This window comes from Palaemon carinicauda, chromosome 43 (assembly GCF_036898095.1).
Source record: "Palaemon carinicauda isolate YSFRI2023 chromosome 43, ASM3689809v2, whole genome shotgun sequence".
NCBI classification, from domain to species: domain Eukaryota; kingdom Metazoa; phylum Arthropoda; class Malacostraca; order Decapoda; family Palaemonidae; genus Palaemon; species Palaemon carinicauda.
In genome coordinates this window covers 24,755,017-24,782,036 of record NC_090767.1, presented here as the reverse complement: position 1 = coordinate 24,782,036, position 27,020 = coordinate 24,755,017, and the positions used below count along the sequence as shown (strand labels likewise).

Sequence of the window (27,020 nt, the reverse complement as noted above, 5' to 3'; positions counted from 1 at the left end):
CTCAGCGTCAAAACAAGTAAACTCCGATGGTTGGCGAACGTCCTGAACGTCACCAGGCGCATCAGCGAGTTGCCTAACGTCCACATGCGGCTGAAAATCCACACGAGATCGCATCGAGTGTGGTACTACCCCAACCGCTTGACGTGAGTTGGCTACACCAGCGTCAACAGAACGCACAACAGAACGCTTGGGTGGCTGAAGGCCAGGATCTCGATGAGATAAACGGCTAGGCTCAACGGAAACCTTGTCAGCATTGTAGTCTTCCATAAGGGACGCAAGCTTAGACTGCATGTCCTGCAGTATAACCCATTTTGGGTCCACGGGAATGGGTGCGGTAACTGACGGGGTTAGCGTCTGAGACGGCACAACTTTGCCTTGCTGAGGCGGCGAGCAGTCATCCGATGACTGCAACGGGTCCGAACTGTCCCAATGACTACATCCAGGACGTTGGACCTGTCCTGAAGGGACCGACTTCCGTTTAAGAGGCCTAGAAACCTTGCTCCACGGTTTCTTGCGTGAAAAGCCTTCGGAAGACGAGGTAAAAATGGGCTCTCTCGTCTTATGGTAGGGGCGATCTTGGTGAGATACGCCTGATACCATAGAGGGAACGTCTGTTCGCTGATCAAGGCCTCTCGAACCCATAAGTCGTACGACATTACTTCTCCCCTGGGCTTGGGAGCTTGCAAGAGGTCCCGGACTAGGTGAACGACAGGCACGAACAGACGAACCCTCGGTCGCAACACTGTTCACAACACTTTGCGCACTAATCACTTTCCCACTTTACGCCGTGGCACTATGGCACTTAAGTTCCTTCACGTCAGCCATGAGTTGATTACGGTCACTTGCTAACGCTTCAACTCTCTCCCCAAGGCATGAATAGCACGTAACATGTCTTGCATAGACGGTTCCTGAGTGCTAGAAGGGGGGTTAGGAACAACCACTACAGGGGAAGGATTAGGTTCAGGGGCATGTGGAGAGGAAAAATCTACAGACCTAGATGAACTTCTCCTTACCCTATCTCTCTCTAGTCTACGTGCATATTTATCGTATTCGAGCCAATCGAATTCCGAAAAGCCCACGCATTCCTCACACCGATCTCCCAATTGACAGGTTTTACCCCGACAATTGGAACAAACAGTATGTGGGTCGAGAGAAGCCTAAGGAAGACGCCTATTACAGTCCCTAGCATTACACTTTCGAAATCTAGGTACTTGAGAAGGGTCAGCCATTTTGAATTAGTCAAAGAAAATTCCAAAAACAATCCAAGTCATCAACAAATAATCCGATTCAATAAAGAGTTCAAGAGTTTATGTTGAGGAAAAACACCTGCACTGCGAAAGCTCAAACCAAAATAAAGTACTTCACCAAATATGATGAGAAAACTCCAGGTTCTACAGCGAGTATGAATACGTCTTGTCGTCAACGTCGACAGAGAAGAATTGAACGGTTTGTTTACATGCAAGAGTGGTATCTGGCCGACAGTTGGCGCTGGTGGGCACACCCGCAACCTTCATAGCGATCGCTCGCGAGTTTTTTGAGTGTGTTTTCTGTCGAGCCGCAGAGTTGCAGCTATTATATATTCACCGGCTAAGAGGCCAGTAGTGAAACACACACACACACACACACACACACACACACACACACACACTCTCTCTCTCTCTCTCTCCCTGTGTGTGTGTGTGTGTGTGTGTGTGTGTTGCAACTACTGCTGCTAATACTACTGTGGCTTCGGCTACTACCAATGCTTACACTACTACTACTACTACTACTACTACTGCTGCTGCTTGTGCTACTAGAATATCAGAGAGAGAGAGAGAGAGAGAGAGAGAGAGAGAGAGAGAGAGAGAGAGAGAGAGAGAGAGAGAGAGACTAGCATACGATAGGTTACCGGTTTTTCACCCGTGGCTTCGATTTCCTTTACAAAGAGGGATTGTAACTACCTCTAAAGAGGCCTCTAGAGCTTCTACATATGCAACCCTAATGCTACATGACAAGGCCAGTGGGCATTGAAAGACTTGAGATAAGACTTTAGAGAAATTAAAAGACTTCTCTGTTTTGCAAGTGCTTCGACAATGTGGGTAATATGACAGTTAAACCGCAGCCATCGTGAGACTAATCTTGGGATACTCTCAAGTACTCCATGTATACGGCAAACAAATCCTGCAGTTTATGCAAGGAACAAGGCTTTCCGCGTGTGACAGCACCCGGTTAAACCTTTCAAGTAAAGCAAAGTAACTTTAGACATAGGCTCTTCAATTGCCAATGCTTTCGACCGAGTTATTACTTGAAGCAGTTAAGCTTTGCAATCTGTATTTTCTGAATAAAGAATAATTTCATTGACAACACACATTTTCAAACGGCTGCAATGTGAATAAAAGTATCTAAATGACGTTTTGAAAAGTTACCGAGGTGGAAAAATAAACAATACTGGTAAATGCGTTGAAGGACGTATAATATTTCAAGACTCCCTCCCTTCCAGGTACCGACCGGCTGGAAGTGACAAACGATGCCTGGAATGTTATGAAAATCAATCACAGAAGGAGAAGGGTGGTTTTATTTTTATTTAGTTTAGTTTATGGCAATTTACACCCATTAAAATATTGGCGTACTTTTTTTATATTAAACCCCAATGGTCCCAACAGGGAAAATAGCCCAGAGAGGAAAGGAAATATGGAAAAAATGGAAATAAACAAACTACAAGAGTATTAATGGAAAATTAAAATAACATTTTATGAACATCAAAATAGATCTTTCATAAACAAACTATATGAAATTTCAACGGACATGGATAAGACACTTCTATATAAGATTTTCCTACTGGTTGTCTCTTCAGACTAATGATCATTTTTCTCTCAAACTTGTTATATTATTAGTAAATCTCCGAGATCATGTCTTCGCTAAAGGTATTCTGTATTACCCTTTCGCTTTTTTATTCTAGAAACAATTTTAACTAGACGACAGTGCTGTTTTTACTTTAAAGGTCATTGTAACGAAAAAAATCGATGCAGACAGTTCACTTTTTTATCTTTTACTTCACTTTATGGGATGTTATCTGTCTTGTCACACCAAGCAAGACCTTTGAAACGGCATTTATTTGCCGTTAACAACGTCAAGGTCTTCAGAGAATTATTCAGCGCAGTCCACGTTAATTGTCAAAGCTTCCTTGTAAAGGATTTTCAGAAAAATGAAACAAGAATGAATATAGAACTTCAATTTCTTGAAAGCTTATATATAAACAGTCCCTCTGACGTCAAGTGGGAGTTCGTTATACCCTGGGCCACATATCTGAATGGTCTAGAACCCGCAGTCGATGTGCATCTTGGCTCTGGTAACTTTAAATCAGAAAATGTTTTTATTTTGACCAGGCTGACACGAGTCTTTTTATAGTTTATATATGACGTATCTGTTTTGACGTTGTTGCTATTTTTAGAATTATTTATTGTTAATTTGTTCTCATCATTTATTTATTTCCTTATTTCCTTTCCTCACTGGGTTATTTTTCCCTATTGGAGCCCTTGGGCCTTTAGCATCTTGCTTTTCCATCTAGGGATGTAGTTTGGCTAATAATGATAATAATAATAATAATGATAATAATAATAATAATAATAATAATAATAATCTGTAACTACCCAAGTCTCGTGTCGATGTACGGCAGTTTTTTTAAGGTTTCAAAGGCCACTCATGAATGACAGAATCAAGGACAGTGACATTGCCATATCGAGCAGGACAATGCCCTAGAGACTGATCATATATACATATGATCAACACCCAAGACCCTCTCCACACAAAGCAAGGAGCAAGGAGGGACAGACAATGGCTGTTGATGACTCAGCAAATAGACCTATAGGCTACCTCAAACTCACCCTCCTTAGCTAACAAGGATCGTGAGGTTGCAGCAACCGAAGGAACTATCGAGTTTGAGCGGGACTCTAACCCCAGTCTGGCGTTCACCAGTCAGGAACGTTACCTCATCAGTCACCACAACCCTGAGAGTTTCAAGGTAAAGGCTACTCATGAATGGCATAGGCAAAGGGCAGGGACATTACTCTAGCAAGTAGGACAATGTTCTATAGACTGCCTATATTCTTACAGATTCTTACAGACGTTTTCCTGGAAGAGGCCCTAGGGGGCCTGTGGCTCCAGTATGGTAGCCAGGACACTATGTGGGTGACGGTGGCACGTGGTGTTTATCTGAGCTTTATAATTGAATTTTTTATCCTGTGTTTTCCAAAATTTATCAAGTCTTGACTCAAACTGTGTCACTGTCTCTGAGTGTACCACCTCGTCCGGCAAATTGTTCCAAATGTTAACCATGCGGTTAGGGAAGGAGTATTTGCAACTGTTCAGCCTGGCTCTTGTCTTGAATAATTTCTTATCATGGCCCCTTGTCACACTATCCTCCCTCATCCTGAAAAGACCCTCAGTACACTCCTTATCATACTTGTTGTTGACGATCTTAAATGTTTCAATCTGATCTCCTCTCGATCTCCTGTACGCTAATGATGGTAGATCTAATCTCTTAAGTCTCACCTCATATGGCAGTTCCTTGAGACATGGCACCAGTTTCGATGCTCTCCTTTGCACATTTTCTATTGCATTGATGTCCTTGATAAGATGTGGGCACCACACTTGGTTGGCATATTCTAGGTGTGGCCGTACCAAGGATGTGAAGAGAGGCTTAAATATTGTCGGTTCCAGGTGTACAAAAGTTCTCCTAATGAGGCCCACTATCTTACTTGCCTTCTCTATTTTCTCAGCCAGATGGTCAGCAAAAGTAAGTTTGTCGTCTATGACTACACCAATGTCTCTTTCCGTTCTGGTCTTGCTGATGTTGTTGTACATGATGTAGCCATTATCGTCTACTGAGGTGTTGCCAATTCTCATGTATTTGCTCTTCTCTGGATGGAAGAACAAAAGCCATTTCTCTGTCCATTTTCTAAGCTCGTCTAGGTCCCCCTGCAGTCTGTTGCAATCTTCCACATCCTGAATCTTCCTGAACACTTTAGTGTCGTCAGCATACAAAAACACCTCGCTGCCGTGCTTAACCACTTCAGGTAGATCATTTATGAACAGAACAAACAGCAAAGGACCCAGTACCAAGCCCTGGGTTACTCCACTAATAACCTCTTCCCAATCTGATGCCTCACCGTTCAATAAAACCCTCTGCCTTCTCCCTGTTAAGAAACCCTGGATCCAGTTCAGTAACTTCCCTTGGATATTATAGCTGGCAACTTCTTTCATCAGCCTTTTGTGTGGTACGCGGTCAAAAGCCTTCATGAAGTCACAGTAAACCACATCCACTGCCATCCCCTCATCAAGTGCACACGTCCAGTTATCCAACACTTTAATGAGCTGTAATGCTGTTGATCTCCCAGATATAAATCCAAACTATCTCTTGCTAAACATGTTTTTCTTCATGTGTGTTAATATTTCTTCTTTGAGTAGTGATTCCATAAGCTTACAAATGACACTTGTAAGGCTGACCGGTCTGTAATTTCCAGAATCTTTCTTATTTCCTTTTTTGAATAAGGCAGTAATATGTGCAATTCTCCATTCCTCTGGTACCACACCCTCCTGTAGTGAGCTGTTGAACAATATCCTAAGTGGTTCCAATAGTTCTTCCATCAGTTCCTTTACAATCCTTGGATGTATCCCACCTGGACCGGGTGATTTGTTCTTTTTGAGTTTCTTGATTACTTTCCTTATTTTTGCGTGGGTGATATCCACTCCTTTAATGACAGGTACTTCTCTTGCTGTAGCCTCTGGTATTTCCCCTTCCAGTTCTCTGATAAATACCCTGGCAAACTGTTTTGATAAAATATCTGCCTTCTCCTTGTTGTTAGTTGTGGTACTTGTTTTTTAATTTCTGTCATACAGGTCACCTATACCTGACTTTGTTCTTGTTTTAGATGTAACATAATGCCAAAAAATCTTGGGATTATCTTTCACATGACTCGATATTTCTTTCTCCTTTATCTTTACAGCATTTCTGGTCTGCCGCCTGACTTGATTATTTAGCCACCTGTACTCCTCCTCCACGCCTCTGACAGTGAGAACAGGTTGGCGCGCATGTGAAGGAGCACGAGACCGCGCGGGTGAAGGAGTGCGCTGAGCACTAAGCGATCGACGGCGGCGCGTAGGAGAACGGCGTTGGCCAGGCGAAAAAAGTCGCGAGCGACTTGGCGAGTGTTTGCCAGGCGGAGAGCGCTGGCGCGATGGTGAGCGATGTCGCGTGCGTTCCGGAGAACGATGGCGCGTACCACGAACAAGCGAACGACTGCGCGCAGGCAATTTATCGCGTGGGCGAGTCGGAGACCTGGGGCAATCAGACTGAAGAGGGCGAGGGCGCTCAGGAGAGCGCTTGCACACAGGCAAGTGATCGCGTGTACGCGCAGGAGAACGTTAGCGCGCAGTAAGATTACTGCACACATCTGAAGAGGTGGACGAACGCACAGGCGAACGCTTGCGAACAGGAGCTTTAGCTCGCTGTTGCGCCGGAGCAGAAGGGCGCGTGGGCGAGGCGACGGGTTAGTACCCTTGCCTAAGTCCAGATCAGGTGATCATGGACGCGGTGATGATCGTTGGCGCGCTGGGCACACATCAGGAACAGGTTGAGCAGTAGCGCGACTGCGCACAGGAGAACGATGGCGCTCAGGAGAACGTGGGTGCGCCTTGCGCACATCAGGAACATGAGGGCGCTGCTTCGCAGGAGACCTGCGAGAAGGAGAGCGCTGGCGAGCAGGTGATCACTGCCGCGCAGGAGAGCGCTGGCGAGCAGGTGATCGCTGCCGAACAGGAGAGCGCTGGCGAGTTAAGTCCGAAGACTGTAACTCTGGGGAGCGCTTGAGCGCTACTGCACGTGAACGCGCAGGTGGGCGCAGGGGAACCCTGACGTGCAAGGGACTTACCCACACCGTGAGTAGAGTCCCTCTACCCCGAAGAGATCGGTGCCTGTTGGATAACAGGGTGAGAAGGTGCCCAAACCGCATCTGCAGCCAGGAACAGAGAAGGCAGGTCGGAAGGTCTGGCAGGCGTAGGGGATCGCGAACAATCCGCGGAGAGGTCAAGGGGCGCTGCTGTGACGGGCTGCTCCTGACGGGGGGGATCCTCCTTAGGGGGAGGATCAGGAAAATACGACCCAAAGAGGCACCTCCAAACTCCTTTATAGGGAGAAGGAAGTCCTCTGCTGCGAAGAGGCCGACGGGCCTTACATCGAATACGACCACAAGGAAGGGCGTCCGGGTCATCAGTCCTCCGAAGAGGAGTCTCTGTCAGCGCGTTCCCCCGAGGGGAAGACCCGCCCGCAGGAGAGACCGTGGGACTCCCCTCCCCCCTCGGAGGATCTTCGGAGGGAGGAGAAGAGCCATCAGCAACGTCCGCAACAGAAGCAGTATCAAGGGTTTGACCAGACCCGTCGGAAGCCTCGGGCAAAACAGTGTCGACAAAATCCGAAGGGAATACCTCCGGTATTACTGGCGACTGTTTGACCGCAGCCCCCAACTGGATCAGGTCAAACAGGGCTTCCTTGGAGGGCGTGCCCTTAAGCCCCAAGGAAGCCCAAAGCTGAAACAAATCATTATTAGCAACAGTTTGGTCAAATTCATCAAAATCCAAATTATCCTCCTCCGGAGGAGAAGAGGGAGCTGCCACGCTAAGGGAGGCAACGCCCTCTCCCGCACCCCGAGGTCGGGAAACACCACTAGGGCCTCTCACGAGAGACCGATCGAGTGGGAGCTTCGGAGGAGGTTCGGGCGGCGGAAGAGGAGTCCTTGGAGCCTTCCTTCTTCAAGGTTGCCCCTGAAGGAGAACGGTCTCTCTTAGACTTCTTCTTACGCCGGCAGCCGAACTTCTCCCACTGGGAGGCAGACCACTCCCTACACTCACTGCACGTATTCTCTCTATCACACCGTCGGCCTCGGCACTGCGGTCAAAGGGTGTGAGGATCGGTGTCCTCCTCTGACTCCCACAAGGGCGGCCAGCGAGTCCAGGGCACTTGCACATAACGATGACAACAGTCGAGGCCAACTTCCAAGCACACAGAACTAGAAAAAGTAAAAAAACAAATTAAGGCTGTCATTAACGAGGACGAAAAACAGCAACGTCTGTCTTCGTCCGAGCCAAAAAGTGAAGTGGGACAACTCACTACGCCGAAAGTAAACCCTATGTAAATAGCGTGGTTTGTATTTCGGTTACGGAACAATTACATATTTAAAGATACCATTACCTTCAACAAGTAACAGGAGTAATCACCTTTTGATATTATTGTTGGACGAGCATATGAAAGAGAAGACATTCTCGACGGGATCCTGGTTTAGCATACGCACGCCCGGGAAGCTGGGACACACGGCCGCAAAGTTGGCGTCGGCCTTTTACCAGAGGGCGTACATCTCCTCCAGACAGAGGTCCAGTTGAAAGTAGTCCCTCAGGAGTCTCTGGCATTCTGTCTCACTGATCACACCAGACTGGTAATCCGAGATACGGTTAACTTTGCTTCTTTCGGTCTTTTGTCTCTTCGCTTTCGGCGCTGGCTCTTCGCCGTCGCGCACCGGAAGCTCCGGTGCATCGTGGGTCTGATAGAGGATGCCGGTGTCATCTTGGCACAGTCCAAACGTGGTTTCCAATTATGCCGTGTCATTTCCCAGAGACGGCTTCCCTCCATCTGAAATGCCAAATGTTGTGTAAAGTATTGACATTTTCATCAACTTATGACACCAGAAATGAGACTACAGTACTGTATTATTAAAACTGCCTCATGTCATTCATCACCATCAAACCTTACACTTATTTATTCATTACTGTATTGTACTGAGTTGCAAAACCTCTTAGACACTATAAACCCCAAAAAGGAACCCCACGTCTTTGCTAAGACTGTATAAAGTCATTCCTTCTTCCTAATAAAATCGTACATTTTAAAAAGCACAAAATATGTGGCAGTATGTTAAGTGTCGGTACTTTTGCTTTACATTTCTTAACCATTGAAGAATATGAAAAAAGTGTATAAGACATTATTGCTCATAACTAAAACATCAAAGAGATGGCAGTCTATCATATTGATTCCAACTGTCTCAAAGAATCTACCTTAAATAAAATCCCCAGGTTTTAAAAGTAATTCTATTTTCCCTAACTATACAAACCACCGTTCTTCAATAGGAGACTTATTATCCTTAGGAGGGAGGAATTCCCTCTGATTAAACCGGACGGTTTACTTTCCCGGGAAATGCCAAAGCACTTTGGTCTTGTGGAGGAGCGGAAGTGACGGCTCCTGCCTATCAACCTCCCAACGACTTGGACGTGAAGATGAGGAAGGTGTTGGGATAAGCCACTACCAGGGACTGGCAGAGGATCAGGGAAGAATTTACATCCGTGTGGATTTATACGTTGTCTGAATGTGTGGTCATAAGAGACCATGGGTTGCATACATCTTCCCATCCTCCCCAATCATAAGGCCTAGCTGCATCTATCATCCGGTCCAACAAACAACAGGCTGACTACTGTGCCCCAAAGGAAGAGGAGAAAACAAAGAAAATCCCAGTAAATGTTACATCTCATTCTGTTTATAATATTAGGGGAAGGTTGAAGCAATATAAAGAGGAAGAAAAAGATAAGAAAGAGAGAAATTTAGATTCGAACTGGGGGAGCAATTTCCCCAAGTTCGAGAGCCCTCTTGCCCGTCACCAAGTTTCAGCACGGGAATAGAATGCTGTGCTGAAGCTCATCAAGGCATTCTCTCATTAAGAGGGTTGCTAGGAATGAAGCGAGCTGATAGTGTTATCGAGTGGACTTCGGACCACCTCAGAATCTCTACTGCAAGATGGGATAGCTGTTGTGAAAAGGTACCTCCCTATTTGTTGATATAAGCCACTACCGTGGTTTTGTCGCTCATCACCACCACGGAGTGGCCACCAAGGGTCCGTTGGAACTGTTGAAGGGCCAGATACACGGCCTTCATCTCTAGCAGGTTGATGTGTAGGTACTTTTCTGATTCTGACCAAAGGCCTGAGACCCTCGGGTTCAGAATGTGGGCCCCCCACCCTTCTTTTGATGCGTACAAGAACAGTGTCAAATCCGGGGGAAGGACGAGAAGATCCACTCCCTTTCGTAGGTTTTCGTCCATCAGCCACCACCGCAGGTCCGCCTGTTTCGTGGATCCCATAGGGACCAGAGAGTCCGGGGAATCAGTGCCCTGATTCCACCGGGACTTGAGCCGTCATTGCAGGGATCTCATCCTGAGACGGCCGTTCGGGACCAGACGGGCCAGGGAGGCTAGGTGACCTAAAAGACGTAACCATGATTGGGCTGGAAGCTCTTCCCGCCTGAGGAAGGGCTCTGCAACCCTCCTCAGCCTTGCTATCCTGTCGTCTGATGGAAAGGCTTTGTGGAAATTGGTGTCTAATAACATGCCTAGATATACCAGTCGTTGGGTCGGCTGCAGAGAGGACTTCTCGAGATTTACCATGATCCCCAGATCTTGGCAAAGTCCCAGAAGCCTGTCTCGGTGTCGAAGAAGGGTCGACTTCGAGTCTGCCAGGATCAGCCAGTCGTCCTGATATCGGAGGAGACGGATGCCGTTCCTGTGCGCCCACAACGAAATCAGGGTGAACACTCTGGTGAACACCTGAGGTGCTGTGGAGAGACCGAAGCACAGTACCTTGAACTGGTAGGTCTTGCTGTCTAGGCTGAATCTCAAGTACTTCCTGGAAGACGGATGGAATGGGATCTGGAAGTATGCGTCCTTCAGATCCACTGTGCACATGAAGTCTTGTGGTCTCATTGCAAGTCTGACCGTGTCCGCTGTCTCCATGCTGAACGAAGTTTGTTTGACAAACTTGTTCAGAGTTGGGAGATCGATGGCGGGTCTCCAGCCTCCAGACGCCTTCTTTACAAGAAAGAGTCGACTGAAGAAGCCTGGGGAGCCGTCGACAACCTCTTGGACAGCATCCTTCTTGAGCATGGTCTCGACTTCTGCCCGAAGGGCTAGCCCCTTTGCCGATCCCATGGCATAGGAGCTCAACGACACTGGATTCGCTGTCAGGGGAGGTTGAGATGTTGTGAATGGGACGCGATATCCTTGGCCCATCACAGAGATCGTCCAGGAATCGGCCCCATGTTGCTGCCACCTGTGCACGCAACTTTGTAGGCATCCCCCCACAGGTGGACACGCAGGGGGACTGCCAATCCTAGCGTTTACGGCCACGGCCGCTCCCTCTAGGATTTCTGCCTCCCCTGGAGGACTTTCCGCCCCTCTTGTCCTTGACAGGAAAGGGCTGTGGCTTAGACACCTTCCTCTTAGCTGCCGGAGCCTGCTTCGGTGTCCTGCAAGGCTGCTGTTGATGCTGCTGTGGAGCTGGAGGCTTGTAGGGCCGAGATGCGAGGGCCCTTTGGAGGAGCGAATCATGATTCGACTTCCTCCACCTCTCAGCTGTGCGTTCTATATCCTTGGGCTCAAACAAGCTTCCTCCAAGGATGGAGGAGTGTCTGAGCCTGCAGACATCCACGGCGGGGACCTTCGGATGGAACTTCTCGGTCACCGCATCACGTCGCTTTAGGATCGAGTTGGCCCACAGGTTGGTAACCTGGTGAGCCAGAAACTCGATGGAGCGAGTGCCCGAGAGGAGGAAGGTCTCCAGGGCAGGGCCTTCCTTTTGCTCTCCTTAGACAAGTCCTCGGAGTGCAAGAGGATGCCCAGAGACCCCAGCCAGACATCCAGCCATGAAGTGGCCTGCATGGCACACTTCGCGACGTTCTCCTGGCTTAGGATCTCCGATGCCGAGAATGTCACCTGCCGGGAGGAGAGCTTCTCAAGAGGAGTTCCCCTGGTGAGCTCTTCCACCGAGTGGTGGAGGGGAAGAGACATACTGGACTCCCCCATGATCTCAAAATACCTCCTCTGTTGTAAACGAGGAGGTGGGAGGAGTTTGTTCCCGGCAGAAGAACGGCAGGAGGAGACGAGTTCCGAGAGCTGGGCCTCAACGTTATCTCTGGCACTCTTCACCCCCTGGGACCAAGGCAAAGCTGCACTGGCCCTTGGGGGTTTCTGGGTACCATAGACTTGGTCTAGGACCGTATCCTTGCCTTCGCGAGGGGCGATCTCCGGGTCCTTGAACCTGTTGAGTTGCCTCATCAGATTCAAGACCTGCCAGAAGGCATGCTCCGACTCGTGCTGCTCTCCTCCCTGTGGACTGGCAGCTAAGTCTCCTGTCCCCAAAGGCTCTTCTTGGGGAGACACGTGGACGTTCTCCCGGGGTCTGGTTGGCTCTGGTCGGATCCGTGAAGACAACTTAGGAATCGTTTTTGAGTCCTTGGGTTCCCTACTGGGAGGGATACAGGACTCTAGCAAAGAGGTCTGGAAGGTACCTTCCACGTGAGACATTTCTCTTTCTCGAGATGGGGTTCCTCCCATTGGTGCTATGGGAGAGGCCCTCACCACACTGGAATCTCCTGAGAACGGAAAAGCTTCGTCCACAGGAGAAGGAGAAAACGACTGCGAAGGGGATGGAGCCTTCCTGCCGGACCTCTTGGGAGCCAACTTCTCCCTGGGAGAAGTCACCACGAAGTCCACTCCTCTCCTTCTCTTCAGTGGGGGTGAGTCTGTCTTTGGTTAAAGTTCCAGATCAGTGAGGGTCAGCTTCACAGCCTGCACCACCGCTTTCATCAGGTGACGAAACCAAGACTGACGGGAGACCGACGCAGTGTCAGTAATCCCCGCTGGAGGGAAGGGGATCTCCTGATCCTTCGGAGTGGACGCCACGGGGCCTGCCTGAAACAAAGAAAGGGAAGAATGTTGCCTGGACCTCTCCGGTTTCTCTTCCTGGTCCTGGACGAGAGCTCTGCGCTTGCGCGGTGGCGATCCTGATGGCGATCTAGAAGTACGCGTCCCCGTAGGTTGCAAGCGCTGCGGATCCCGGCGAGAATGGGGGTCGCGCTGGCGCTCACGCGATGGAGCATTCGGTGGGTCGCGCGTGGGCGACTGCTGGAGCGCGGGCGCGTAGTCGCGCGGAGATATACGCGGGCGAGTGGGCGCGCTGGCGAGGGGACGCGTTGGCGCGCAGGTGAAGGTGCGCGCGGGCACTCAGGAGAAAGAGCACGCGAGGGTAGAGGAGATCGCTGTCGGTCAGGAGAACGATGGCGCGCAGGAGATCGACGGCGCACTGAATATCGATGGCGCGTGGGCGAGCGATGGCAAATTGGCGAACACTGGCGCGTTGGCGAGCAATGGCGAGTTGGCGAGCGATGGCGAATTGGCGAACGATGGCCCGCAGGTGACCGACCGCGCGCAGGTGATTTAGCGCGTGGGCGCATCGGAGACCTGTGACGATCAGAGGCATGGGCGCGCTGGCGCATTGGCAAGCGCTTGCACGCTGGCGAGTGCTTGCGCACAGGTGATTGATCGCGCGGGCGCGTAGGAGATCGTTGGCGCGCAGGAGGGTGTCGATGCGCAGTCAGCTGGGGCGCAGGATCAGATGGCAAGGTTGTGCGCAAAGGCGAACGCTCGCGGTCGGACTCAAAAGATGTCTCGTGGGCGGGCAGGAACTCTTGAAGTGCGCGCGCGCTGTTGCGCAGGCGAAGATGGGTGCACAGGTGCGTCCAGATCCAAAGATCGTGGGCGCGTAGGCGAGCGTTGGCGCGCATCAGGAACAAGGTGCGCAGGTGCGCGCTGATGAGCAGGAGATCGTGGGCGCTCAGGAGACCGATGGCGCGCATGGCGCGCAGCAGGAACTGCAGGGCGCTGACGGCTAGTAGGAGAGCGCTGGCGAGCAGGTGAGCGCTGACGCGCAGGAGAGCGCTAGCAAGACGGGTCTGAAGATTGGAACTCTGGAGAGCGCTTGTGCGCTACTGCGCGCAGGGGAACCCTGATGCGCAAGGGACTTACCCACACCGTGGGATAAGTCCCTTTGCCCCGAAGGGACCGGTGCCCGTCGGATGACGGGATGAGTAGGCGCCCACTGCGCATCTGCATCCAGGAAGGGCGAAGGCAGGCCGAAAGGTCTGGAAGGTCTGGCAGGCATAGGAGATCACAAGCGATCTGCGGAGAGGTCCAAGGACGTGGCTGCGACGGTCTGCTCCCGACGAGAAGAATCCTCTGCAGGGGAAGGCGACGGTGAAGAAGACCCGAAGAGGCGCCTCCTAACTCCCTTGTAGGGAGAAGGAAGGCCCCTACGGCGAAGAGGAGGACGAGCCTTACGGCGAAGGCGACCTCGAGGTAGGGCATCCACATTGTCGGTACTCCGAAGAGGAGTCTCTGTCAGTGCGCTCCCCCGAGGAGGAGACGCACCCGCAGGAGAGACCGTGGGACTCAACTTTCCCCTCGAAGGATGTTCGGAGGGGGAAGCTGAGCCTTCAGCAACGTCCGCAACAGCAGCAGCAGCAGAGGTTTGACCAGACCCGTCGGAAGCCTCTGCCACAACAACGTCGACGATAGACAGAGGGTCTACCTCTACTATTACCGGCGATTGCTTGACAGCTGCCCCCAACTGGATCAGGTCAAACAGGGCTTCCTTGGAGGGCAAGCCCTTGAGCCCCAAGGAAGCCCAAAGCTGAAAGAGATCATCATTAGACACAGCACGGTCATCAACATAATGAGAATCAATATCCTCCCCCGGAGGAGGAGGGGGAGCTGCCTCGCTATGGGAGGCAACGCCTTCTCCCACACCCTGAGGTCAGGAAACAGAAATATGGCCTACGCTGTCACACGACGGCCTCTCACGAGAGACCGATCGAGTGGGAGCTTCGGAGGAGGTTCGGGCGGCGGAAGAAGATTCCTTGGAGCCTTCCTTCTTCAAGGCAGCCCTTGAAGGAGAAATATATCGCTTGGACTTCTTCTTACGTCGCCGGGCAAACCTCTCCCACTGGGAGGAAGACCACTCCCTGCACTCCTTACAAGTCTCTATCACACCGTTGACCTCGACACTGTGGGCAAAGGGTGTGAGGATCCATCTCGACCGCCGACATGAATGTTCCACAGTGGCGGCCGGGGAGTCCAGGGCCCTTGCGCATAATTGCGATGAAGGTAGAGGCCAACTTCCAAACACACAAAGCTGAAGAAAAAGAAAAAACAGATTAAGGCTGTCAAAAGCGAGGACGAAAGACAGACACGTCTGCTCATCGTCCGAGCCAAAAGTGAAGTGAGACAGTTCTCCGATGTGTGGGGGGGAGGGGTAGCTAGCTACCCCTTCCCCTACCCCCTTGCTAACTAGCGCGGGGGTAGTTAACCCTCGTTAAAATTCTAATGGCTCGTCATTTCAGCTACGCCGAATGTAATACCCTATGTAAATAGCGGGGTTTGTATTTCGGTTACGGAACAAAAATAAACTACAAAAGAAGTAGTAAAAAATCAAAATAAAATACTCTAAGACCAGTAACAACATTAAATTAGATCTTTCATGAATAACCTATGAAAAATGAGATTTTGATTATAAAATAAATTTTTGAATATACTTACCCGGTGAATATATAATAGCTGACGTCTCGGACGGCTCGACAGAAAAACACAAAAACTCGCGAGCGATCGCTATGAAGGTTGCGGGTGTGCCCACCAGCGCCAACTATCGGCCAGATACCGCATATACATGTAAACAGCTCCAGTTCTTCTCATCCCGCTGGGTCTCTATCGGGGAGGAAGGGGGGGGGCCTTTAATTTATATATTCACCGGGTAAGTATATTCAAAAATTTATTTTATAATCAAAATATCATTTTTAAATATTTAACTTAGCCGGTGAATATATAATAGCTGATTCACACCCATGGTGGTGGGTAGAGACCAGAATTAATAAAGTTTACAGCGTATATGCTTAGAGTTTTTGACAGTTATATCATAACAAAACCCAAATATATATAGGTACCTGGTAAGGAAGTTGACTTAGACGATTACTCTGCCTTGTTAGTCTGTCTTCCTCACGAAGCCCAGCGATCCTCTTAGGATGCTGAAAGACTCCCAGGAGCTGAAGTATCAAGGGCTGCAACCCATACAACAGGACCTCATCAAACCCCTAATCTGGGCGCTCTCAAGAATTGACATTTGACCACCCGCCAAATCAACCAGGATGCGAAAGGCTTCTTAGCCTTCCGTACAACCCAAAAACAAGATTAAAAACATTTCAAGAGACAGATTAAAAGGATATTGGAATTAAGGGAATGTAGTGGTAGAACCCTCACCCACTACTGCACTCGCTGCAACGAATGGACCCAGTGTGTAGCAGTCCTCGTAAAGAGTCTGGACATCATTTAAGTAAAATGACGCGAATACCGACTTGCTTCTCCAAAAGGTCGCGTCCATAATACTTTGCAGAGATCTATTTTGCTTGAAGGCCACGGAAGTTGCTATAGCTCTTACTTCGTGCGTCTTAACCTTAAGCAAGCATCGGTCTTTTTCATTCAAGTGAGAATGAGCCTCTCGGATTAAAAATCTGATAAAATATGACAAAGCATTCTTTGACATAGGCAATGATGGTTTCTTAACTGAGCACCATAATGCCTCAGATCCACCTCGTAAGGACTTAGTACGAGCTAAGTAGAACTTAAGAGCTCTAACTGGACACAGCACTCTTTCAAGTTCGTTGCCTACGATCTCTGACAGGCAAGGTATATCAAAAGACTTAGGCCAAGGACGAGAAGGCAGTTCATTTTTGGCCAGGAAACCAAGTTGAAGTGAACATGTGGCTTTTTCTGTAGAAAAGCCGATGTTCTTACTGAAGGCATGAATTTCACTGACCCTTTTAGCCGAAGCCAAGCACACTAGGAAAAGCGCCTTGAGGGTGAGATCCTTCAGGGAGGCTGAATGTAATGGCTCAAACCTGTCTGACATGAGGAACCTTAGGACCACGTCTAAGTTCCATCCAGGAGTTGCCAAACGACGTTCCTTAGAGGTCTCGAAAGACTTAAGGAGATCTTGGAGATCTTTATTGTTGGAAAGATCTAAGCCTCTATGTCGAAAGACCGAAGCCAACATGCTCCTGTAGCCCTTAATAGTGGGAGCTGAGAGGGAGCGAACATTTCTCAGATGTAAAAGAAAATCTGCGATTTGGGCAACAGAGGTACTGGAAGAGGACACAGATGCTGACTTGCACCAGTCTCGAAAGACTTCCCACTTTGACTGGTATACTCTGATGGTAGAAGCTCTCCTAGCTCTCGCAATCGCACTGGCTGCCTCCTTCGAAAAACCTCGAGCTCTTGAGAGTCTCTCGATAGTCTGAAGGCAGTCAGACGAAGCGCGGGGAGGCTTTGATGAACATTCTTTACGTGGGGCTGACGTAAGAGATCTACCCTTAGAGGAAGACTTCTTGAAATGTCTACCAGCCATTGAAGTACCTCGGTGAACCACTCTCTCGCGGGCCAGAGGGGAGCAACCAACGTCAACCTTGTCCCTTCGTGAGAGGCGAACTTCTGCAGTACCTTGTTGACTATCTTGAATGGTGGGAATGCATATAAGTCCAGATGAGACCAATCCAGTAGAAACGCGTCTATGTGGATCGCCTCTGGATCTGGGACTGGTGAGCAATAAATCGGTAACCTTTTGGTCAACGAGGTGGCAAAGAGGTCTATGGTGGGTTGACCCCAAGTCGCCCAAAGACTCTTGCACACGTCCTTGTGGAGGGTCCATTCCGTGGGTATCACCTGACCCCTCCGACTGAGACAGTCTGCCAGACGTTCAAGTCCCCCTGGATGAATCTCGTCAACAGGGAGATGCCTCGATTTCTTGACCATATGAGAAGGTCCCTTGCGATCTCGTACAGCGTGTGGGAGTGTGTGCCTCCTTGCTTGGAGATGTACGCCAAAGCTGTGGTGTTGTCTGAGTTGACCTCTACCACTTTGTTTCGAAGAATGCTTTCGAATTTCATCAAGGCCAAGTGGACTGCTAATAGCTCCTTGCCGTTGATGTGCATGCTCTTCTGACTTGAGGTCCAGAGACCCGAGCATTCCCGACCGTCCAGGGTCGCACCCCAACCCAAATCCGACGCGTCTGAGAACAACACGTGGTATGGGTTCTTGACTGCTAGGGATAGACCCTCTCTCAGACTGATATTGTTGTCCCACCATTTCAGGCATGCCTTTACTGGTTCGGAGACTGGGATTGATACCGTCTCTAAAGTCTTGCCCTTGTTCCAGTGAGAGGCTAGATGGAATTGGAGAGGCCGAAGGTGTAGTCTCCCAACTCCTGACTGAACAACGTTCTCTTTTCAGCATTAGTTGGACTTTGAGCAGGGCTTGTTCTATTCGGGTGGCAGACGGAAAATCCTGAAAAACTGGACTGCGAATCTCCATCCCCAAATATAGAATATTCTGGGATGGGATCAGTTGGGACTTTTCTAAGTTGACCAAAAGTCCCAACTCCTTGGCCAGACCTAACGTCCAATGTAGATCCTGCAGACAGCGATGACTGGACGATGCTCTGAGAAGCCAGTTGTCCAAATACAGGGAGGCTCGGATTCCCGATAGATGAAGAAATTTTGCCACATTCCTCATGAGCCTCGTAAACACGAGAGGAGCAGGACTGAGGCCAAAGCACAGGGCTCGAAACTGGTACACCACATTCCTGTAAACAAACCTCAGAAACGGTTGGGAATCCGGGTGTATAGGAATGTGGAAGTACGCATCTCGTAGGTCGAGAGAGACCATCCAGTCTCCCTTTCTGACCGCTGCTAAGACGGACTTCGTGGTCTCCATCGTGAATTTTGTTTTTGTAACAAAAACGTTGAGCGCACTGACGTCTAGCACCGGCCTCCAACCTCCTGTATGCTTTGGGACTAGGAAGAGACGGTTGTAAAACCCCGGTGATTGAAGGTCCGAGACTTTCACCACCGCTCCCTTCTCTAGCAAGAGACACTTCTTGATTTAGGGCTTGTCTCTTTGACTCCTCTCGGTACCTGGGAGAGAGGTCTATGGGAGTTGTTACTAGAGGAGGTTTGCGTACAAACGGTATTTTGTACCCCTCTCTGAGCAACAGAACAGACTCTTGGTCTGCACCCCTCTTCTCCCAGGCCTGCCAGAAGCTCTTCAATCTGGCACCTACCGCTGTCTGAGGCTGTGGGCAGTCAGACTCTGCCACGGGAGGACTTGGCTCCTCTCTTCTTACCTCTCTTTCCCTCGGCACGAGAGCCTCCCCTGCTGGGAGCTCTACCACGAAAGGGCGGGATAAATCTAGATGCAGGAGTCTCGATCCTGAGTCTCACAGCAAAGGATGAAGAAGGAGCCCCTTTGCGAGCAGAGGACGCCATCAGGTCATGGGTGTCCTTCTGCACAAGCGAAGCAGCTATATCCTTAACCAGCTGTTGTGGAAACAAGGCCGCTGATAAGGGAGCAAAGAGCAGTTCCGATCTCTGACAGGGAGTAACTTCTGCCGAAAGGAAAGAGCAAAGGGTTTCTCGCTTCTTTAAGACTCCCGACGTAAAGGTGGAGGCGAGCTCATTGGAGCCATCGCGGATGGCTTTATCCATACAGGACATGATAAGTAAGGAAACATCTTGGTCGGCAGACGAGATCTTCCTACTTAAAGCTCCTAATGACCAGTCAAGAAAGTTAAACACTTCAAAGGCCCTGTATACGCCTTTAACCAGATGGTCAAGGTCCGAGGAGGACCAACAAATCTTCGAGCGTCTCATGGCCAGGCGACGGGGAGAGTCTACGAGGCTTGAGAAGTCACCCTGGGCAGAGGCAGGGACTCCCAAGCCGAGAACTTCTCCCGTGTCATACCAGACGCTCGATCTAGAAGCAAGCTTAGAAGGAGGGAAGGCAAAGGCCGTCTTCCCCAAACTCCTCCTGGTATCCAACCAGTCGCCTAGAAGACGTAAAGCCCTCTTGGAAGAGCGAGAAAGCACTAGCTTAGTAAAGGCTGGCTTGGTAGCAGGTAAGCCTAGAGCAAACTCAGACGGAGGCGAACGAGGAGCAACAGCAACAAAGTGATCTGGAAAAAGATCCTTGAAAATCATCATGATCTTCTTAAAGTCCATCGAAGGAGGAACTGCTTTAGGTTCATCTACATCTGAAGGATTATCATCAGGATGAGGATCAGCAACGTCCTCATCTGAAGGAGCTTCGTCCGATAACTGCTGAGTCTCAAGCAAGGGAGAGACCTGCCTTGGTGGCAATGCTTGACAAGCAGAGTCCACACGCACCGGAGCATCAGTAGCAGTCCAGGACGCTACGTCATGTAACTGCTTAACAGACTGACTAGCAACAACAACAGGAGCGGGAGGACGCTCGATGTCAACTCGAGACTGCCTTGACTGCCTAAACTGAGCAGTCAAAACAACTCTTGATTGCGGTGCTTGACGCTCAACGTCAAAACAAGTCAACTTCGCTGGTTGGCGAACGTCCTGAACGTCAAAAAGAGCATGCGGCAGCGGCTGAACGTCCACATGCGGCTGAAAGTCAACACGGGACTGCATCGAGTGAGGCTCTACAAAACGTGACTGACGTGACTTTGTAACGCCAACGTCAACAGGACGAGCAAAGGCTCGTTTGGGCGGCTGACGGCCAGGATCTCGATCAGCTAAGCGGCGAGGATCATCGTGAACCTGCTCAGCAGAATAGTCCTCCATAAGAGAGGCAAGCTTATTCTGCATGTCTTGCAGTACAACCCATTTAGGATCAACAGGAATGGGTGCTGTAAGAGACGAGGGTAACGTCTGTGACTGCAAAACATTGCCTACACTAAGACTCTCGGAGCCTGTGTTACACTTCTGTTTAGGCGGCGAGCAGTCTTCCGATGACTGCACAGGGTCAGAGCTGTCCCAATGGCTACAACCAGGACGCTGGACCTGTCCTGAAGGGACTGACTTTCGCTTTAAGGGTCTCGAAACCTTGCTCCACGGTTTCTTACGCGATAAGCCTTCGGATGACGAGGAGAAAACCGTCTCGCTCGTCTTATGGTAAGGGCGGTCTTGACGAGACACGCCTGAAACCATAGAGGGAACGTCTGTTCGTTGGTTAAAGCCTCTCGAACCCATAAGTCCTACGACATTACTTCTCCCTGGGGCATGGGAGCTTGCAAGAGGTCTCGGACTAGGCGAACGACAGGCACGAACAGACGAACCCTCTGTCGCAACACTGATAACACTTTGCGCACTAATCACTTCCTTCCCACGATTTTCTAATGTGGCACTCTGACACTTTAACTCTTTTACGTCCGCCATGAGTTGATTACGGTCCGTAGCTAACGACTCAACTCTCTCGCCCAAAGCTTGAATGGCACGTAACATATCCCGCATTGATGGTTCCTGAGTGCTAGTAGAGGGTTCAGGCACAACTACTACTGGGGAAGGATTAGGTTCAGGGGCATGGGAGGAGGAAAATTCTAACGATCTAGAGGAACTTCTCCTCACCCTATCTCTCTCTAGCTTACGAGAATACTTGTCAAACTCAAGCCAATCGAATTCCGAAAGGCCCACGCACTCATCACACCGATCTCCTAATTGACAGGTTTTACCCCGACAATTAGAACACACTGTATGTGGGTCGAGAGAGGCCTTTGGAAGACGCTTATTACAATCCCTAGCATTACATTTACGAAATCTGGGAATTGGAGAAGGGTCAGCCATTTTGAAAAGTCAAAGAAAGTCCAAAAAACAATCCAAAGTCATCAACAATTAAATCTATCCAAAAAAGAGTTCAAGAGTTTAAGTTGAAGATAAAACACCTGCACTGCGAAAGCTCAAACCAAAAAGAAGTACCTCACCAAGACTGTTGAAAAACAGCGAGTAATGGAATCAACTTGTCGATCAGACCGACAGAGAAGAACTGGAGCTGTTTACATGTATATGCGGTATCTGGCCGATAGTTGGCGCTGGTGGGCACACCCGCAACCTTCATAGCGATCGCTCGCGAGTTTTTGTGTTTTTCTGTCGAGCCGCCGGAGACGTCAGCTATTATATATTCACCGGCTAAGTTAAATATTTAAAACTTCAAAACAACAAAAGGAAGAGAAATAAGATAGAATAGTATCCCTGCGAGTACCCTCAAGCATGAGAACTCTATAACTCAAAATAGTGGAAGACCATGGTAAGGAGACAGTAGCACTACCCAAGACTAGAGAACAATGGTTTGATTTTGGAGTGTCCTTCTCCTAGAAGAGCTGCTTACCATGAGTTAAGAGTCTCTTCTAACTTTACAGAGTGGAAAGTATCCCTTGAGTAACTACAGCTATTGAAAACAAAGTGAGAGCCCAGTGGCGTATGTCAGGTTGGTAAGGTTTCATTGCCAATAGGCAGTAACTAGCGCCACCTAGGTGAAGTTCTAAAAGTTCTGAAAGCACATTCCTATCAAAGGGTTTGCATTTGCGTAGGAACAAATACTCGGTCAATTCGCATTTCATTTTGCACTTATTTAAATCACTTCTCATTTCTTCCTTTTGATAGTTCCCCAGTCTTAAGTTATAAGTAAACATCCGTTACCAAATAAACTTAAACACTTCTAAACATCGGTACTTACTTTTCCTGCTCCTCGTAGTACTTCCGTCTGTCTGCCCCGCTCGTTGCGGCCATGGCTAAAGTCTCCGCTTCTGACGGCGCAAGAACTTCCCCTCGGGTAAAGAATGATCTTTCCGAGGCGAGAATTTATGAGTGCGGATAACAGAATCACTCTGGCTTAATTCTCCCTTATCTGGAAAGACACAATAATGAACAATAGGAATATTATCTTTGGTTATTATTTCCATAAATTTTTTGTAACATTAACATGCGATGAAAAGTGCCATTTACCCTAATCTTTACTGTCATATAAACAACACTTTATACTATGTTTTCCTACCTGTAATACAATTCAGAATTACTGTATAAATGCATTACAGAACTGGAAAAATGAGGACTGTAATACAATATTCCTAATAATTTTAATTAACGGCTCCTTGTATATTTAATGGAACTTTGAACAATTTTAAAGGAAATACTTGAGGAAAACCTATATTTTTCTAATTAAATCCATTTTAAAACTAGGATCTTTGTAGTTGGTTAGAACGGACTCTGTAAAATTGTTAAAATTATAGATCAAGTCAGAAAATTATTTTATTTCATTCTTTACTGTCCTGATCTCAGCAACGAGAGAAGGAAAATAATAGAACTACAGAAGAGGAAAAGGAAAAGAGGAGAAAAAGAAGAAGATATTAGGAAACGTTCTGTTTAAGGGAGAAGGAATAGAGGAAGGAAAAGAATATATATACCCGATGTGGGAAAAAAAGGATTAAAGGAAATAAATGAACTAGAATAGAGAAGACAAGTAAGGAAGTGCCAATGGAAAGGCAAATCCCTCCGCCCAGCAACGGATCAGAATGGAATAGATAGAGGTTTTCCATAGAGGGATAGAGAATATAGGTTTTCCAGTAGTAAATAATGTGCTCCGTCCGAAACTGACGTTCATTGTTAAATTGCATAAGTAATGACTAAAATAAACCTTATTTAAAAAGGGAAACAGGTCCACATATAAAGAGGGAAACAGGAGCTTTTGTATATCAGCGGCCAGTTCCTCCAACATGCATAGAAAATGAGAATTTTCTTCCCATTTTCTAGTCGTTCGTAAGATGTGAACGCTGTACAATATAAACTGTGTCCATTTTTCTGCAGAACCTCTACACGAGAACACCACACAACCTAACCTAATAGCAATGTCCTTACCTACTTAAGGGAGGGCTAACGACCCCTGCGTACCCCCTTAAACTACCGTCATTATACATACACCCAGGGAATCAAACAGAAGAACACCACATAAACCGAGGTTCCGCAACCTAACCTAACCTAGGAGCCATATGTTTACTTACTTACCTATGGGGGAGGTTGTGACCCCCTTAGGACTCTAGTATCCTCAGTTTATAATAATACCGAGGCATCACTAAATATCATATTTCATAAAATGTAAATCTATCTTCATAATGTCATATTTCAAAGATATAAAATATTTTCCTCATAAATAAAATTGATTTATTATTATTATCATTACTATTATTATTATTATTATTATTATTATTATTTCTATTATCATTATTATTATTAATTTTATTATTACTATTATTATTATTATTATCATTATTATTATCATCATTATTATAATTTCTATTATTAATATTATTTATATTATTATTATTATTAATTTTATTATTACTATTATTATTATTATTATTATTATTATTATTATTACTGCTAGCTAAGCTACAGCCCTAATTGGAAAAGCAGGACGCTATAAGACTCATAAGGGCTCCATCAGGGAAAAATAGCCCAGTGAGGAAAGGAAACAAGGGAAATAATAACAGACATTTAAAAACAATAATAATATTAAAATAAATCTTTCGTATATAAACTATAAAACCTTCAAAATAACGAGAGGAAAAAAACAAGATAAAATAGTAAAAAGTCGTAAAAAATATGTACAGTTGCCTTCACTAATTCCGGTATACTTCACGACAAGCTAAGGAGACGTCAGTGTGCCGGAATTAGTGAAGCCAACTGTACATAGCTTAAACTAGCCTTGTTTCGACTAACATCACCAGCTCACGTCACATATAGTAGAAGGCTGTGGTCTAACCCGAAATCACTTTAGACATAACAATTAGACAGAATAAGGTTAAAACTGACCTGTACCGGGATGTTACAGCCATGAAATGACGTACAGGAGTTCTCCCGTTACTGTAATGATACAGGAAGTTACAGGAAAGTGACGTAATTTGTTAAAATAAGCTTCGTAAAGTCATGGCATTTCACCGAGTCCCTCTGATTACTGTTATTATTTCTCAGCTGATCGCTGGCGTTCCAGCGAGTGGAACGAGCAGTGTTCTTTTTAGTTATTTCTTCTAATTAATATATATTTTGTAATTTTTGGATAAAATTATACATTTTAATATATAATTAATAATAATGCTTATATTTGGCTATCAATTTCACATATATTATGTTATTTACGCTTATTATTTTAACGAGATAGAACTGTTCTTTTTAATTTATCTTCTAATTGTTATATATTTTGTAGTTATTTCAATATAATTATATTTACTAACATCTAGTTAATATTATTTCTTGTTTTTAGCTATTAATTTCACTTATATTATGTTTATTTAGGCTTATTTTTAAGGGTAGAACTGATGTTCCAGCGAGTTAGCGAGCAATAAGTGTTCTTTTTAATGATTTCTTCCAATGAATATATATTTTGTAATGCTTTCAATAAAATTATATAATCTAATATATGATTAATATTATTGCTTGGTTTCTATTATGGATTTCACATATATATTGTTTATTTAAGCTCATTGTATAAGGGTGGTCTTGCTTGCATTCCAGCGAGTTGAGGAGCTGGAAGTGTTATTTTTAATTTCTTTCAATAGGTATATTCATTTTGTGATTCTCTCAATAAGCTTACATCCTATATGATCCAATTAATATATATGTTTGTTTTTATCGTCATATTTATAGAAAATAACTTCATTTGATCATAATACTATATAACCAATATTTTTTTATTTATGGAGACGTTTGCTGTAAAGATTTTTTGAATAAGATTACTCTAATGTTTATAATCTATTTCATATTTTATAATGAAAATTAGAAAATTTATTCTTCAATATTATTATATAAATCTTTTAAAGTCCTTTATTACGAAATTGAGTAAATATTATTGAATCCGTTTATTATATATATATACAAAATATTGTACATTATTTTAATAATATACAGTACAATTTGAATAAAATAGTAATTTATATGATTTTTTATATAATATATATTTATTTTATCGATATAAATGCGACAAAACTACTTAAAAAATATCTAAATAAGCAGTTTTTAGTTTTTATTCATTCCAAAAGGTGCTACCGAGGTTCTTTAGTGATTCCTATAAAAAACGGAATATATTTCATTGCAAACTATTATAAATTATTTGTTAACTATTTCCTTTCAGTAAATTATTGATAATTTCGTACGTTTACCCAGCTGATAAGCTTAAAAACAATATCACAATTAATAAACAATAATAATTTAAAGAGAAATAAAGTCACAAATGACAACACAATTAAGAAAAATGGAGAAATTTTGGTTTATTATTATTATTATTATTATTATTATTATTATTATTATTATTATTATTATTATTATGCCAAGCTACAACCCTAGCTGGAAAAGCAAGATGCTATAAGCCCAAGGGCTCTAACGGGGAAAAATAGCCCTGTGAGGAAAGGAAATAAGGAAATAAATAAATGATGAGAATATATTAACAATATATCATTCTAAAAACAGTAACAGCGTCAAAACAGATATGTCCTATATAAACTATTAACAACGTCAAAAACAGATATGTCAAATTTAAACAATAAAAAGACTCATGTCAGCCTGGTCTACATAAAAACATGAAAATGCAATGTACGTTTTTCATTATTCTATAATGAAAATCTTATTAATCTGAAATTCCTTAAAATCTATGCACCTTTATAGATAGCTCATCAGTAGGATATTCGCCCCTCAACAAACGTTGCACCAATCATATTGAATCTTTGTGTACGAGTTCTAAAAACCATTGTTCTCTACTCTTGGGTAGTGCTATAGCCTCTGTACCATGGTCTTCCATTGTCTTGGGTTAGAGTTCTCTTGCTTGAGGGTACACACAGGCACACTATTCTATATTATTTCTCTTTTTTTAAGTTATTATAGTTTATATATAAAAGATCTATCTCAATGTTGTTACTGTTCTCAAAATGTTTTATTTTAATTGTTCATTACTTCTCTTTTAGTTTATTTTATTGTTTCTTTTTCTCACTGGGCTATTTTTCCTTGTTGGAGCCATTGGGGTTATAGCATCCTGCTTTTCCAACTAGGGTTGTAGCTTAGCTAATAACAAGAACAATAACAACAACAACAACAATAATAATAATAATAATAATAATAATAATTATATAATAATAATAATAATAATAATAATAATAATATTATTATTATTATTATTATTATTATTATTATATAACAACAACAACAACAACAATAATAATAACAATAACAATAATAATAATGACATGCTTTTGCATATCTAGAAAAGGCTTATGATAGAATACCATGAG

The 27,020-nt window shown here is 45.9% G+C and overlaps 2 long non-coding RNA genes across 2 annotated transcripts in view; one reads left to right on the top strand and one right to left on the bottom strand.

Annotated features, from left to right (window-relative positions):
* LOC137633566 (uncharacterized) overlaps nt 1-24,705 on the bottom strand; it is a 159,825-nt gene extending 135,120 nt beyond the window's left edge. Inside the window, exons 1-3 of the long non-coding RNA XR_011042276.1 lie at nt 24,556-24,705; nt 22,424-22,594; nt 8,251-8,659 (exon numbers count right to left, since the gene is read on the bottom strand). This is a non-coding gene — a long non-coding RNA (uncharacterized lncRNA). The remainder of the gene's footprint in view (nt 1-8,250; nt 8,660-22,423; nt 22,595-24,555) is intronic.
* Nucleotides 1-27,020, top strand: part of LOC137633935 (uncharacterized) — a 478,141-nt gene that overhangs the window by 278,060 nt on the left and 173,061 nt on the right. The window lies entirely within an intron of this gene.